The sequence below is a fragment of the Triticum aestivum genome, chromosome 7D, assembly GCF_018294505.1.
Source record: "Triticum aestivum cultivar Chinese Spring chromosome 7D, IWGSC CS RefSeq v2.1, whole genome shotgun sequence".
NCBI lineage: Eukaryota > Viridiplantae > Streptophyta > Magnoliopsida > Poales > Poaceae > Triticum > Triticum aestivum.
Genome location: NC_057814.1, coordinates 405,795,433 through 405,809,457, shown reverse-complemented (window position 1 = coordinate 405,809,457; position 14,025 = coordinate 405,795,433).

The following is a 14,025-nucleotide window of genomic DNA, read 5'->3' as shown; positions in this document are numbered from 1 at the left end:
GGGGCTCGGGCTCGGGGGCAGCGGGGTGCGGCGGCACAAGGCGGCGGCGGCGGCGGCGCAGGTGCGGGCGGCGGGGTGCGGCGGCGGGTGCGGCGGCGGCGGTGAGAGGGAAGAGGCGAGGGGGGGGTATATATATAAGAGGGGGGGGGGTGCTTGGAGGAGGGGCAAAGGCGGCGGCGGGCGGCGTGTCCGAGCCGGACTCCGGCGGCAGCGGGCGGCGTGCTGCGCGAGGAGACGACGGGCGGCGCGGGCCGTCGGCTGGGCCTTTGGCCCAGTCGGCGCGGGCGTTTCTTTCTTTTTTTAAAAAAAAAAGTTCCGCGAAGAAAAATGCGTAGAAAAATAAATAAAAATCAGAAAAATATGAAATAAATTTTCCCCGTCTAGTTAGAAAATCTAGAATAGGGTGAACATTTTTAAAATCAAAAATAAACATTCTGAAAACATGCAAAAAAATTTAAATGCAATAAAAATTGCAAATAAATTCCAATAAATTCCAAATAATGATTTTAACATTTTTCCTCCAATATTTCAATTGTTTTGGAGAAGTCATATTTTCTCCTCTCGTATATTTTAAGAATGAAATATTTTTCCGGAGAGAAAATAATTAAAATCAAAATCCTCGTCTGAAAAATCAAAAAGAAAATTCGAGAAAATCCCCAACTCTCTCCGAGGGTCCTTGAGTTGCTTAGGATTTATCGAGGATTTGTGAAAATGCAATAAAACATGATATGCAATGATGATCTATGTATAACATTCCAAATTGAAAATTTGGGATGTTACAAACCTACCCCCCTTAAGATGAATCTCGCCCTCGAGATTCGGGTTGGCTAGAAAACAGGTGGGAGTGGTTTTTCCGTAGATCTTCCTCTCGCTCCCAGGTGGCCTCATCTTCTGTGTGGTGACTCCACTGAACTTTGCAAAACTTGATGACCTTGCTGCGGGTAACTCGGCTGGCATACTCGAGAATCTTAACTGGTTTCTCCTCATAAGTCAAATCACTTTCCAACTGAATCGCTTCCAGTGGCACAGTATCTCTCAGTGGTATCTCAGCCATCTCTGTGTGGCACTTCTTCAACTGCGAAACATGAAATACATCATGTACTTCAGACAATCCTTCGGGCAATTCCAGCTTGTAAGCAACTTCTCCCATACGTTCCAACACTCTGTATGGTCCGATAAAACGAGGCGCTAACTTTCCCTTAACTCCAAAGCGCTTCACTCCTCGAAGGGGTGATACTCGAAGATACACTCGGTCTCCGACTTCGTGAACTGTCTCCTTTCGTTTAGAATCAGCATAACTCTTCTGCCTGGACTGGGCTACCTTGAGCCTATCGCGAATCAACCTTACTTTCTGTTCAGACTCCTTAATCAAATCTGGTCCAAACAACTGACGGTCTCCAACTTCGTCCCATAGCAACGGTGTTCTACACCTCCTTCCGTACAAAGCTTCGAAAGGGGCCATCTTCAAACTGGTTTGATAACTGTTGTTATATGAAAACTCCGCATATGGCAAATTGTCGTCCCAACTAGATCCATAATCTAGTGCACATGCTCTCAACATGTCCTCCAAAATCTGGTTGACTCTCTCTCGGTCTGTCCATCTGTCTGTGGGTGAAATGCTGTACTAAATTCCAACCTGGTTCCCAATGTTTCATGTAACTGCTTCCAAAACTTCGAGGTAAATTGGGTTCCTCTGTCTGATACAATGGTCCTCGGAACTCCATGCAAACATACGATCCTGGTCATGTATATCTTTGCCAACTTAGCACTGGTGTAAGTGGTCTTTACTGGAATGAAATGAGCCACTTTCGTCAAACGGTCGACTACAACCCCTATCGAGTCATAGCCTGAACGAGTCCTTGGTAATCCCGTGCTTCCAAAACTTCGAGGTAAATTGGGTTCCTCTGTCTGATACAATGGTCCTCGGAACTCCATGCAAACATACGATCCTGGTCATGTATATCTTTGCCAACTTAGCACTGGTGTAAGTGGTCTTTACTGGAATGAAATGAGCCACTTTCGTCAAACGGTCGACTACAACCCCTATCGAGTCATAGCCTGAACGAGTCCTTGGTAATCCTGTGATAAAATCCATGCCTATTTTATCCCACTTCCATTCGGGTATCGGCAATGGTTGCAGCAATCCTGCTGGCTTCTGATGCTCTGCCTTTACTCTCTGACATACATCACAAACTGCTACATACTCCGCAATATCCTTCTTCATTCCGGTCCACCAGAAAGTGTTCTTCAAATCCAAATACATCTTGGTATTCCCTGGGTGAATCAAGTACGGTGAATCATGGGCTTCCTGCAAAATCAACTTCCTAATCTCCGGATCATTTGGCACATATATGCGGTCTTTGAACCATAAGGTATCGTGCTCATCCTCACGAAATCCCTTGGCTTTTCCTTTGCTCATCTTCTCCTTTATCTCTTTAATCTTCTTGTCTGACTTGTGAGCTTCTCTGATCCTTTCCATCAAGGTAGACTGAATCTTCAATGTCGCTAAATAGCCTCTCGGGACTATCTCCAAACATAGCTCGCGTAGGTCCTCGGCTAACTCCTGAGGTAACTCTCCTGTCATGAGGGTGCTGATATGACTCTTGCGGCTCAACGCGTCTGCTACTACGTTAGCCTTTCCGGGGTGATAATGCAATCTCATATCATAATCCTTGATGAGCTCCAACCATCTCCTCTATCTGAGGTTTAACTCCTTCTGCGTGAAAATGTACTTCAAACTCTTGTGATCCGTGTACACCTCACAATGGTTCCCGATGAGAAAATGTCTCCATGTCTTCAATGCATGCACCACGGCTGCTAATTCCAAATCATGCGTAGCATAATTCTTCTCATGGGGTTTAAGTTGTCGTGAAGCATACAAAACAACTCTTCCTTCCTGCATAAGCACTGCTCCAAGTCCTCGACGAGAAGCGTCGCAATAAACTTCATAGTCCTTGCGTTGATCTGGCAGAATCAACACTGGTGATGTAACCAATTGTTTCTTCAACTCTTGGAAACTAGCTTCACATTCCTCAGTCCAATTGAATTTGGTGTACTTCTTCAATAGCTCAGTCATGGGCTTAGCAATCTTCGAGAAATTCTCGATGAATCTCCGGTAGTATCCTGCAAGTCCAAGAAAACTCCGGATTTCTCCAACTGTCGTGGGTGATTCCCAACTTGTCACTGTGTCAACCTTGGCAGGGTCTACTGCTATTCCTTCTCCGGAAATAACATGTCCAAGGAATCCAACTTCCTTCAACCAAAACTCACATTTGCTGAACTTGGCATATAACTGATGTTCTCTGAGCTTCTCAAGTACCAATCGCAAATGCTCCTCATGCTCTTCCTCATCCTTGGAAAAGATTAAAATATCATCAATGAATACCACGACGAACTTATCCAAAAACTCCATAAATACTTTGTTCATCAGGTTCATGAAATAGGCAGGTGCGTTAGTCAGTCCAAATGACATAACGGTATACTCATACAATCCATATCTGGTGGTAAATGCCGTCTTGGGTATATCCTGCTCTCGAATCTTTAACTGATGGTATCCTGATCGTAGATCGATCTTGGAAAATACTTTAGCTCCTTGCAGGCGGTCAAACAAATCATTTATCATTGGCAGTGGGTACTTGTTTTTGATGGTCACTTCATTCAATCCTCGGTAATCAACAACCATCCTTAGTGATCCATCTTTCTTCTCCACTAGAAGTACTGGTGATCCCCAAGGTGACGAACTTGGGCGAATATAGCCTTTATCCAGTAACTCCTTGATCTGCTTCTTAATTTCTTCCAAATCCTTAGCGGGCATCCTGTACGGTCTCTTAGATATTGGCCCGGTGCCTGGCAAAAGTTCAATCAAGAACTCAATGTCTCTATCTGGTGGCATGCCTGGCAACTCTTCTGGAAATACATCCGGATAATCCTTCACCACTGGTACTTCCTCCTGTACAACTCCTGATAAGGAATTCACTTGAGTCCTCTTCGGCATATGCCTGGATACATACTTGATCCGTTTTCCTTCTGGGGTGGTAAGCAAAATCGTCTTGCTGGCACAATCGATGTTTCCTCCATACAACGATAGCCAATCCATTCCCAGAATCACATCCAAACCTTGCGATTCCAAAACAATGAGGTCTGAGGGGAAAACATGCCTACCAATGGCCAATGGTATCTGAAAACATCCTTGGGTGGCCATATACTCTGCTCCTGGCGAGGTTACTAACATAGGGTTTCTGAGAACTTTGGTGGACATCTTAAACTTATTCACGAATCCCCTTGATATGTATGAATGCGATGCACCAGTATCGAAAAGAACAGTTGCAGTAAATGACTTAACCAAAAACTTACCTATTACTGCATCAGGCTGAGCTTCAATCTCCTCCACGCTCACGTGGTTCACATGTCCTTTGTTGAACGGGTTCGGCTTCTTCCCAGAGCTTCCATTGCCATTTCCATTTTGGGCTTCGGGACATTCGTTGGCATAATGTCCATTCTTCTGGCACTTAAAACAAGTGACTTGGCTCAGGTCCCTCTTGGCTGGGGTAGATGGGTTGGTGCGGTTCTGTCCGTTGCTTCCTCCATTCCCACTACCATTCTTGGAGCCATTATGGTTGTGCGAACTACCTCCTCCATGGGTATGCTGAAACTGTCCTCCCGGCTTCGGGGTAAAACGTGGCTTCTGCTGGGCTCCAGAGTTATACTTCCCTTGTCCATACTTCCTCTTACGGTTTTCAATCTGCTGTTGCTTCCCTTCAATCATGAGAGCTCTATCTACCAGCTCCTGGTAGTTGTTGAAGGTTGCTATCATCAACTGCATACTCAGCTCGTCATTCAGTCCTTCCAGAAACTTTTCCTGCTTGGCTGCATCTGTAGCAACGTCATCTGCTGCATAACGTGCTAGCTTACTGAATTCCTCCACATACTGGCCTACGGTGCGTCCTCCTTGGCGTAGGTTACGAAACTCACGCTTCTTCATAGCCATAGCTCCTGCTGAAACATGAGCTGTACGGAAAGCTTGCTGAAACTGGTCCCATGTGACAGTGTCAATAGGGTGCGTGGCTGTGTAATTCTCCCACCATGATGCTGCGGGTCCATCAAGCTGATGTGCGGCGAAACGCACTCTTTCCGCATCTGTGCATCCTGCAGTGGTCAACTCCCTTCCAACTTTGCGGAGCCAATCATCTGCTACAATTGGCTCGGTGCTACTGGAAAACACCGGCGGGTTTAGCCTTAAGAAACGGGCTAGGTGATCAACAGGTGGTGGTGGCGGTGGGTTGTTGTTGTTGTTGTTGCCTTGGTTCTGAACTAACACTTGCATCAGGGCATTCTGTTGCTGAATCAACTGGGTGATCTCTGGCGGGAAAACAAATCCGGTGTCGCGTCTCGGAGGCATCTGATGGGTTTAGAAAAGATGAGAATTAAGAATAGAATGAGGTCTAGAGAGAAAACACTACCCATATGCTCATGAGACAAATTCAATCAATATCACTCAATCAATCCAAACAAGACAAAACAATCGATCTAACTAGCGTTACAAAGTGCTTGAACTATAGTACTGAATGGAGGTAAAACTACTACTGGTATGGTGGTCTACTAAAAATTCTGATCCGTTGAAGACTCCATGATGTCTGCTCCAGCTTCATCAATCCATTCGTCTTCACTTGGTTCCGAGTCGGTGTCGTCGATGATGATGTAGTTATCCGGACAAGTGCATTCGTCGACTTCTGCTTCTGGTACTGGATTTCCCACGGATGCTCCAATCTTCTTCTCCAAATCGTCAATTTTCCCGACAAGTGCGTTGATTTCCTCCAAATAATCTTCGCGTGTAGTCTTGAGTTCTTCTTGGAGTTCCTTGATCTTCGTAAATGCCTTCTTTAGTTCTTCCTTGTCCATGCACATCTGGTTCTCCTGGCGACGAATATGTTGGTTCTGTTCCTGGATGAAAGCTGCAATTGATCCATCCTTCTTGGTCTTGATCATCTCCCATTGCGCGTCTCGACGTCCACAAATTTGATAAATCGTATCCTTAAGCTCCTGGTGGTAGACTTCTCCAATGCGTCCCATGGCGATATGTGCGGCCATGCTCTTCCCTAAACTCCAAGTTGGTGCTTCGAAAACCAATCTTATGGGTTCCGTAATTGGCGCAAACGTCCTTCCTGGAATGATAACTTGAATCTTCCAGCTCTCCTCTTCTGGTAAGGTAGCGTTGCAGGTTCCGGTGACGCTTGGTATTCCTATGTTCAAGTACTTGGTGACTTCCTTCAAGTGTCGTCCAAACGGCGTGTCTTCATCTGGTTGCATGAACTTGCTCCTTGCATTCGCCATTCCTAAAAGAGTAGAAAGTGGAGAGGAGTCAGAAATGAGAAGAGAGAAGTTTTCTAGGGCTTAAGCTTAGTGGTCGTGTCCTATAGTCAGCGTGTGCTCTGATACCAACTTTGTAGCGACCAGACCTCAAATGGCCTGTGCTGCTGTGCACCAGTGTCATCCCTGGATCAGTAATGCTGACACGCACAGTACAAATGGAGGATTTATAACAGAGTAGCAATCACACACTTATTACATCGGATATCTCCATAGAGACTAAGTATAATAAACATGGCTTAAGGCCATCTAATAACGATAACAGCGGAAGACTTGGAAGATAAGTGAGTCCATCAACTCCAGCGGCATCACTGAGTATAAGACCACGACCTAAGGCACCTTACTCGTCGTCTGAAAAGTCTGCAACATGAAACGTTGCAGCCCGAAACGGGTCAGCACATGGAATATGCTGGCAATGTAACACATAGAGAATATGAACAATAATAATGCTATACTACATGCATATATGGCTGGTGGAAAGCTCTATGGTTACAGTTTTGCGAAAAGCCAATTTTATCCTACTTCAAAGGAATAAATTTTATTTAACTATCATGGTGGTTGTGAAACATTGAGATGGTTGACAGCATCTCAATCCCAATTAAAAAGTCATCAATAACCCAACAAAATTAATTAGAAGTAACATAGTGTTGAGATTCACATGATAATCCAAGTACTAGATACTCAAGTTGTCCATAACCGGGGACACGGCTAATCATGATCAGTTTGTACACTCTGCAGAGGTTTGTGCACTTTTCCCACAAGACTTGATCTCCTCCGTTGGATTACTCGCACTACATGGTGTTTGAGTAACGGATGACCAAGACACAGTCTTTCAGAAGTGTTTGCACCTTACGTATGGGTAGACCGTTACACCTACTTTCCCCTACATCTGCTAGTCTACCACTGTAAGAGTTCACACAACTTAGTCAACTATGCTAGAGCCCATAATAGCTTGCGGCTGCACACGGAAGTTTCTAGCATGAAAAATCTCATGATCCCTTTGAACCTGGGTGGCGGTCCAAAAGAAAAACAGGCAATCCTGGAATACCCAGGTACCTCAATCCACCCAGATGTGAGTTTAAGTTGCCACCTTAAGTAAACCATTAATTAACAATCTCACATCTGTCATGAATTTCACTCAAACCCAATCCACGTCTACGAGCATAGCATGGCAATAATAAAAGCAACGTAGAAGTAACTCCCAAGGGTTTGATAGAAAAACAGGTAATAGGTACTACCTCAACTACTTCCCAATACCCACAGTTTATTAGATCCTAATCATGCAATGTGTTTGAAGGAATAGATCTAATGCAATAAAACTGGGTATGAACGGGGTATGATCAAAGTGTTACTTGCCTTGCTGATGATCCGCAAAACCTAGCGATTCGAAGTAACAAGCGGCACACTCCGGGTACTCTATCGCAAACAAACAAGCATACAATCAGTACTCAACTAATGCACAGGTAAAACTCGAATGAAAGATCCAACCAGAAAGTTCAACTTAAGAACTCCGGTTTGCAAAAAGAATCAACTCGAAAGAAACAACGAAAGTCAAACGGCGGAAGAAAGAAACTTCGTTTGCTAATCTGGATCTAGGTCAAATTTTACTGTAGCAAAAACTTGTTTGAGTAGGTTAAACGGAAAGAGAATTTCGAGATGAAACTCTAGGCGCTTGAATCACCTGATTTCGATAAACGAGCGAGAAGTTAAACAGAAACGAAGATTCGATCAGAAATCGAATCTGAGAAAATAACGAGAAAATCCGACGAAAAAGAAAAACGGACGAACGGTTAAATAACGGACGTTCGTTAACAGAGAAAAACCGATGAACGCGTTCGTTAAAACGAACGGTTCGGTGAACGCTCGTAAAATAAGAAAACCGAAAAAACCGATCTAGGGTTTTTTAAACGAAGGGTTTTTTTTTTAAAAAAAAACCGGTCAACGGGGCGAGATCTACCTCGTCGGGGTAGAGCTCCGGCGGGGCTCCGGCTAGCTCCGGCGAGGCGGCGGGGCTCGGGCTCGGGGGCAGCGGGGTGCGGCGGCGGCGGCGCGGGGCTCGGCGAGCGGCGGCGGCGGCGCAGGTGCGGGCGGCGGGGTGCGGCGGCGGCGGTGAGAGGGAAGAGGCGAGGGGGGGTATATATAAGAGGGGGAGGGGGGTGCTTGGAGGAGGGGCAAAGGCGGCGGCGGGCGGCGTGTCCGAGCCGGACTCCGGCGGCGGCGGGCGGCGTGCTGCGCGAGGAGACGACGGGCGGCGCGGGCCGTCGGCTGGGCCTTTGGCCCAGTCGGCGCGGGCGTTTCTTTCTTTTTTTAAAAAAAGTTCCGCGAAGAAAAATGCGTAGAAAAATAAATAAAAATCAGAAAAATATGAAATAAATTTTCCCCGTCTAGTTAGAAAATCTAGAATAGGGTGAACATTTTTAAAATCAAAAATAAACATTTTGAAAACATGCATAATTTTTAAATGCAATAAAAATTGCAAATAAAATCCAATAAATTCCAAATAATGATTTTAACATTTTCCCTCCAGTATTTCAATTGTTTTGGAGAAGTCATATTTTCTCCTCTCGTATATTTTAAGAATGAAATATTTTTCCGGAGAGAAAATAATTAAAATCAAAATCCTCGTCTGAAAAATCAAAAAGAAAATTCGAGAAAATCCCCAACTCTCTCCGAGGGTCCTTGAGTTGCTTAGGATTTATCGAGGATTTGTCAAAATGCAATAAAACATGATATGCAATGATGATCTATGTATAACATTCCAAATTGAAAATTTGGGATGTTACACCCCTTCTCTCTTTTCTCTCATTATTTATTTTTTTTCCTTTTTTGGGGGCCTTCTCTCTTTTTTTGGCATTTCTCTTTTCTTTCTTTTTTTCATCCGGAGTCTCATCCCGACTTGTGGGGGAATCATAGTCTCCATCATCCTTTCCTCACTAGGGCAATGCTCTAATAATGATGATCATCATACTTTTATTTACTTACAACTCAATATTACAACTCGATACTAGAACAACGATATGACTCTATATGAATGCCTCCGGCGGTGTACCGGGATGTGCAATGATCTAGTGTAGCAATGACATCAAAAAACGGACAAGCCATGAAAACATCATGCTAGCTATCTTACGATCATGCAAAGCAATATGACAATAAATGCTCAAGTCATGTATATGAGGATGATGGAATTTGCATGGCAATATATCTCAGAATGGCTATGGAAATGCCATGATAGGTAGGTATGGTGGCTGTTTTGAGGAAGATATAAGGAGGTTTATGTGTGATAGAGCATATCGTATCACGGGGTTTGGATGCACCGGCGAAGTTTGCACCAACTCTCGAGGTGAGAAAGGGCAATGCACGGTACCGAAGAGGCTAGCAATGATGGAAGGGTGAGAGTGCGTATAATCCATGGACTCACATTAGTCATAAAGAACTCATATACTTATTGCAAAAGTTTATTAGCCCTCGAAGCAAAGTACTACTACGCATGCCCCTAGGGGGATAGATTAGTAGGAAAAGACCATCGCTCGTCCCCGACCGCCACTCATCAGGAAGACAATCAATAAATAAATCATGCTCCGACTTCGTTACATAACGGTTCACCATACGTGCATGTTACGGGAATCACAAACCTCAACACAAGTATTTCTACTAATCCACAACTACCCACTATCATGCCTCTAATATCAGCATCTTTATATCGCAAAACTATTGCAAGGAATCAAACATATCATATTCAGTGATCTGCAAGTTTTATGTAGGATTTTATGACTAACCATGAGAATGACCAGTTCCTGTCATCTCTCTAAATAGATATAAGTGAAGCAAGAGAGTTTAATTCTTTCTACAAAAGATATGCCCACGCTCTAACAAATATAAGTGAAGCAAAAGAGCATTCTTCAAATGGTGGTTTTCTATGTGAAGAGAAACAGGCAACCCAAACTTCAAATGATATAAGCGAAGCACATGAAGCATTCTATAAAGCCATACTCGAAGAATAAAGTGAAGTGCAATGAGCATTCTATAAATCAACCAAGGACTATCTCATACCAGCATGGTGCATAAAAGAAAAATGAAAACTAAATGCAAAAGACGCTCCAAGATTTGCACATATCACATGAATGAAACGAATCCGAAAACATACCGATACTTGTTGAAGAAAGAGGGGATGCCTTCCGGGGCATCCCCAAGCTTAGACGCTTGAGTCTCCTTGAATATTTACTTGGGGTGCCTTGGGCATCCCCAAGATTGAGCTCTTGCCTCTCCTCCTTTTCCTCATATCGAGACCTTCTCGATCATCGAACACTTGATCCACACAAAACTTCAACAGAAAACTCGGTAAGATCCGTTAGTATAATAAAGCAAATCACTACTCTAAGTACTGTTGCAAACCAATTCATATTTTGTTTATGTCTACTGTATATAACTTTTTCATGGCTTAATCCACTGATATAAATTGATAGTTTCATCAAAACAAGCAAACTATGCATCAAAAACAGAATCTGTCTAAAAGAGAACAGTCTGTAATAATATGAACATTCACCATACTTATGATACTTGAAAAATTCTACCAAAATAAGGAAAAATAAAAAATTTGTATAGAAAGACAGTGCAAAAAGTTTCAGAACCATTCGACGTTCTAGTAAAAAATGAAAACTCGCGCACTACAGCCAAAGTTTCTGTCCTGCACCGTATAAACCAACAAGCATTGTAAACATCCTAAAGGCAAACCTTATGTAGTGACCAGACCTCAGATGGTCAAGTCTCTGTGCATCAGTGTCATCCCTGGATCAGTAATGATGACATGCACAGTACTCGAAGGATTTATAACAGAGTAGCAATCACACACTTATTACATCGAATGTCTCAAAAGAGAACTTAATACAATAAATATGGCTTAAGGCCATCTAAAAATGATAACAACGGAAGACTTGGAAGATAAGCGAGTCCATCAACTCCAACGGCATCACTGAGTATAGAACCACGACCTAAGGCACCTTACTCGTCGTCTGAAAAGTCTGCGACATGAAACGTTGCAGCCCGAAAACGGGTCAACACATGGAATATGCTGGCAATGTAACACATAGAGAGTAATGAACAGAATAATGCTATACTACATGCATATTTGGCTGGTGGAAAGCTCTATGGTTACAGTTTTGCAAAAAGCCAATTTTTCCCTACTACAAAGGAATAAATCTTTTTTAACTATCATGGTGGTTGTTAAACATTGAGAATGGGTGACACCATCTCAATCCCAATTAAGTTTCAACATTAATCCCAACAAAATTAATTAAAGTAACATGATGAGATTCACATGATAATCCAAGTACTAGATACTCAAGTTGTCCATAACCGGGGACACGGCTAACCATGATTAGTTTATACACTCTGCAGAGGTTTGCGCACTTTTCCCCACAAGACTCGATCTCCTCCGTTGGGATTCTCGCACTACATGATGTTTGAGAAACGGATGACCGAGACATAGTCTTTCAGAAGCATTTGCACCTTACGATCGGGTAGACAGTACCACCTACAACCCCTACATCTGCTAGTCTACCACTGTAAGAGTTCACACAACTTAATCAACTATGCTAGAGCCCATAATAGGTTGTGGCTGCACACGGAAGTTTCTAGCATGAATAATCTCATGATCCCTTTGAGCCTGGGTGGCGGTCCATAAAAAAACAGGCAATCGCTGGAATACCCAGGTGCCTCAATCCACCCAGATGTGTGTTTAAGTAGCCACCTTAAATTGAACCATTAATTAACAATCTCACATCTGTCATGGATACACTCACCCAATCCAAGTCTACTAGCATAGCATAACAATATAAGCAAACGTAGAAGTAACTCCCAAGGGTTTGGTAATAAACAGGGCACTAGGTTCTACCTCATCAGCTACTTACCAACCCACAATTTAATCAGATCCTAATCATGCAATTGTTTGAGGATTGATCTAATGCAATAAAACTGGGTATGAAAAGAGGTATGATCAAAGTGTTACTTGCCTTGCTGATGATCCGTGAAACCTAGGGATTCGAAGTAGCAAGCGGCGCACTCCGGGTACTCTATCGCAAACAAACAAGCATACAATAAGTACTCGTCTAATGCACAGGTAAAACTTAAATAAGAGATCTAACCAGAAAGTTCAACTTAAGAACTCCGGTTTGCAAAAAGAATCAAATCAAACGAAGCAACGAAAGTCAAACGGCGAAAGAAACAAGCTTCGTTTACTAATCTGGACCTAAGTCAAATTTTACAATCGCAAAAACTTGTTTGAGTTGGTTAAACAGAAAGAGGGTTTCGATACGAAACTCTAGGCGCTTGAATCGCCTGATTCCGACAAACGAGCGAAAAGTTAAACCAAAACGAAAAACAGATCGGAAATCGCGATCAGAAATAATCGCGGAAAATCCAAGAAAAAGAAAAGCTGACGAACAGTTTAACGAACGGACGTTCGTTAACTGTAACTAAACGATGAACGCGTTCGTTAAAACGAACGAACGAGCGAATGCTCGCTAAATAAGAAAACCGAAAAAAACAAAACAAAACCGATCTAAAAAACCTAGGGTTTCCTAAAAAACCGAATCGGTTTTCTTCAGAAAACCGGGCGGCGGGCGGCTACCTCGGCTCGGGGCTCCGGCGAAGTCCGGCGGCTCCGGCGGGGCGACGAGAGGCGGCGTGGGGCGGCAGGGCTGCGGCGGCTTTCCCGGTGATGGCGGTGACCTTGGGCGGCGGGGCGGCTCGGCGGTGGTGGGGCTCCGGCGGCGGGGCGGGTTCCGGCGGCGGGGATGCGGGTTCGATTGCGGCGTGAGGGGCGGCGGCGGCGGCTATTTAAGGAGGGGGCGGCACGGCTTGGGAAGGGGGCGCCTCGGGAGGCGTGCTGCTCCCGGACTCGGGCGGCGGCGGTCTCCGATCCGGAGACGGCGGCGGGAGGCGGTGGCGCGGGCAGGCCGGCCTGGTTCGGCTGGGCTTCGGCCCAGTCGGGCGCGCGGGAGTTTTTTTTTAAAGAACAATTCCGCCGAAACTGAGAAAAATTCTAGAAAATAAAATAAAATTCAAAAAATGCCAAAATAAAATTTTCACCGTCTAAATAAAATATTTAGAACGAGATGAACATTTTCTTGGCCCTAAAATGCAATTTTGAAAAACGTGCAATTTTCCTAAATTCAAATAAAATAGCAAAACTCCAAATAAAATAAGATTTGATTTTTTATTAAATCCTCAATATTTCTTATTTTTGGGAAAGTCATTTTATTCCCTCTCTCTTATTTTTATAAATGAAATAATTGAAGATAAAATAAATAAAATCAAATGATCCTATTTTCAAAATTTGAGAAAACCCAAATATGAAAATAATGAAATCCCCAACTCTCTCCGTGGGTCCTTGAGTTGCGTAGAATTTCTAGGATCAAACCAAAATGCAATAAAATATGATATGCAATGATGATCTAATGTATAACATTCCAAATTGAAAATTTGGGATGTTACACCTTACCATATTATTTTTATAATACAATGAAATTGTACAAGGGGATAATTATTTTTCTTGAAAAGTTTTTGTAATCAAGATTCACAAAGTTTCCATGAGCATGAACAAAGTTCAAGGCTAGCTCCCACTTCAACAATGCTTGTCTCTCTCATTTTCACTTTCCTTTT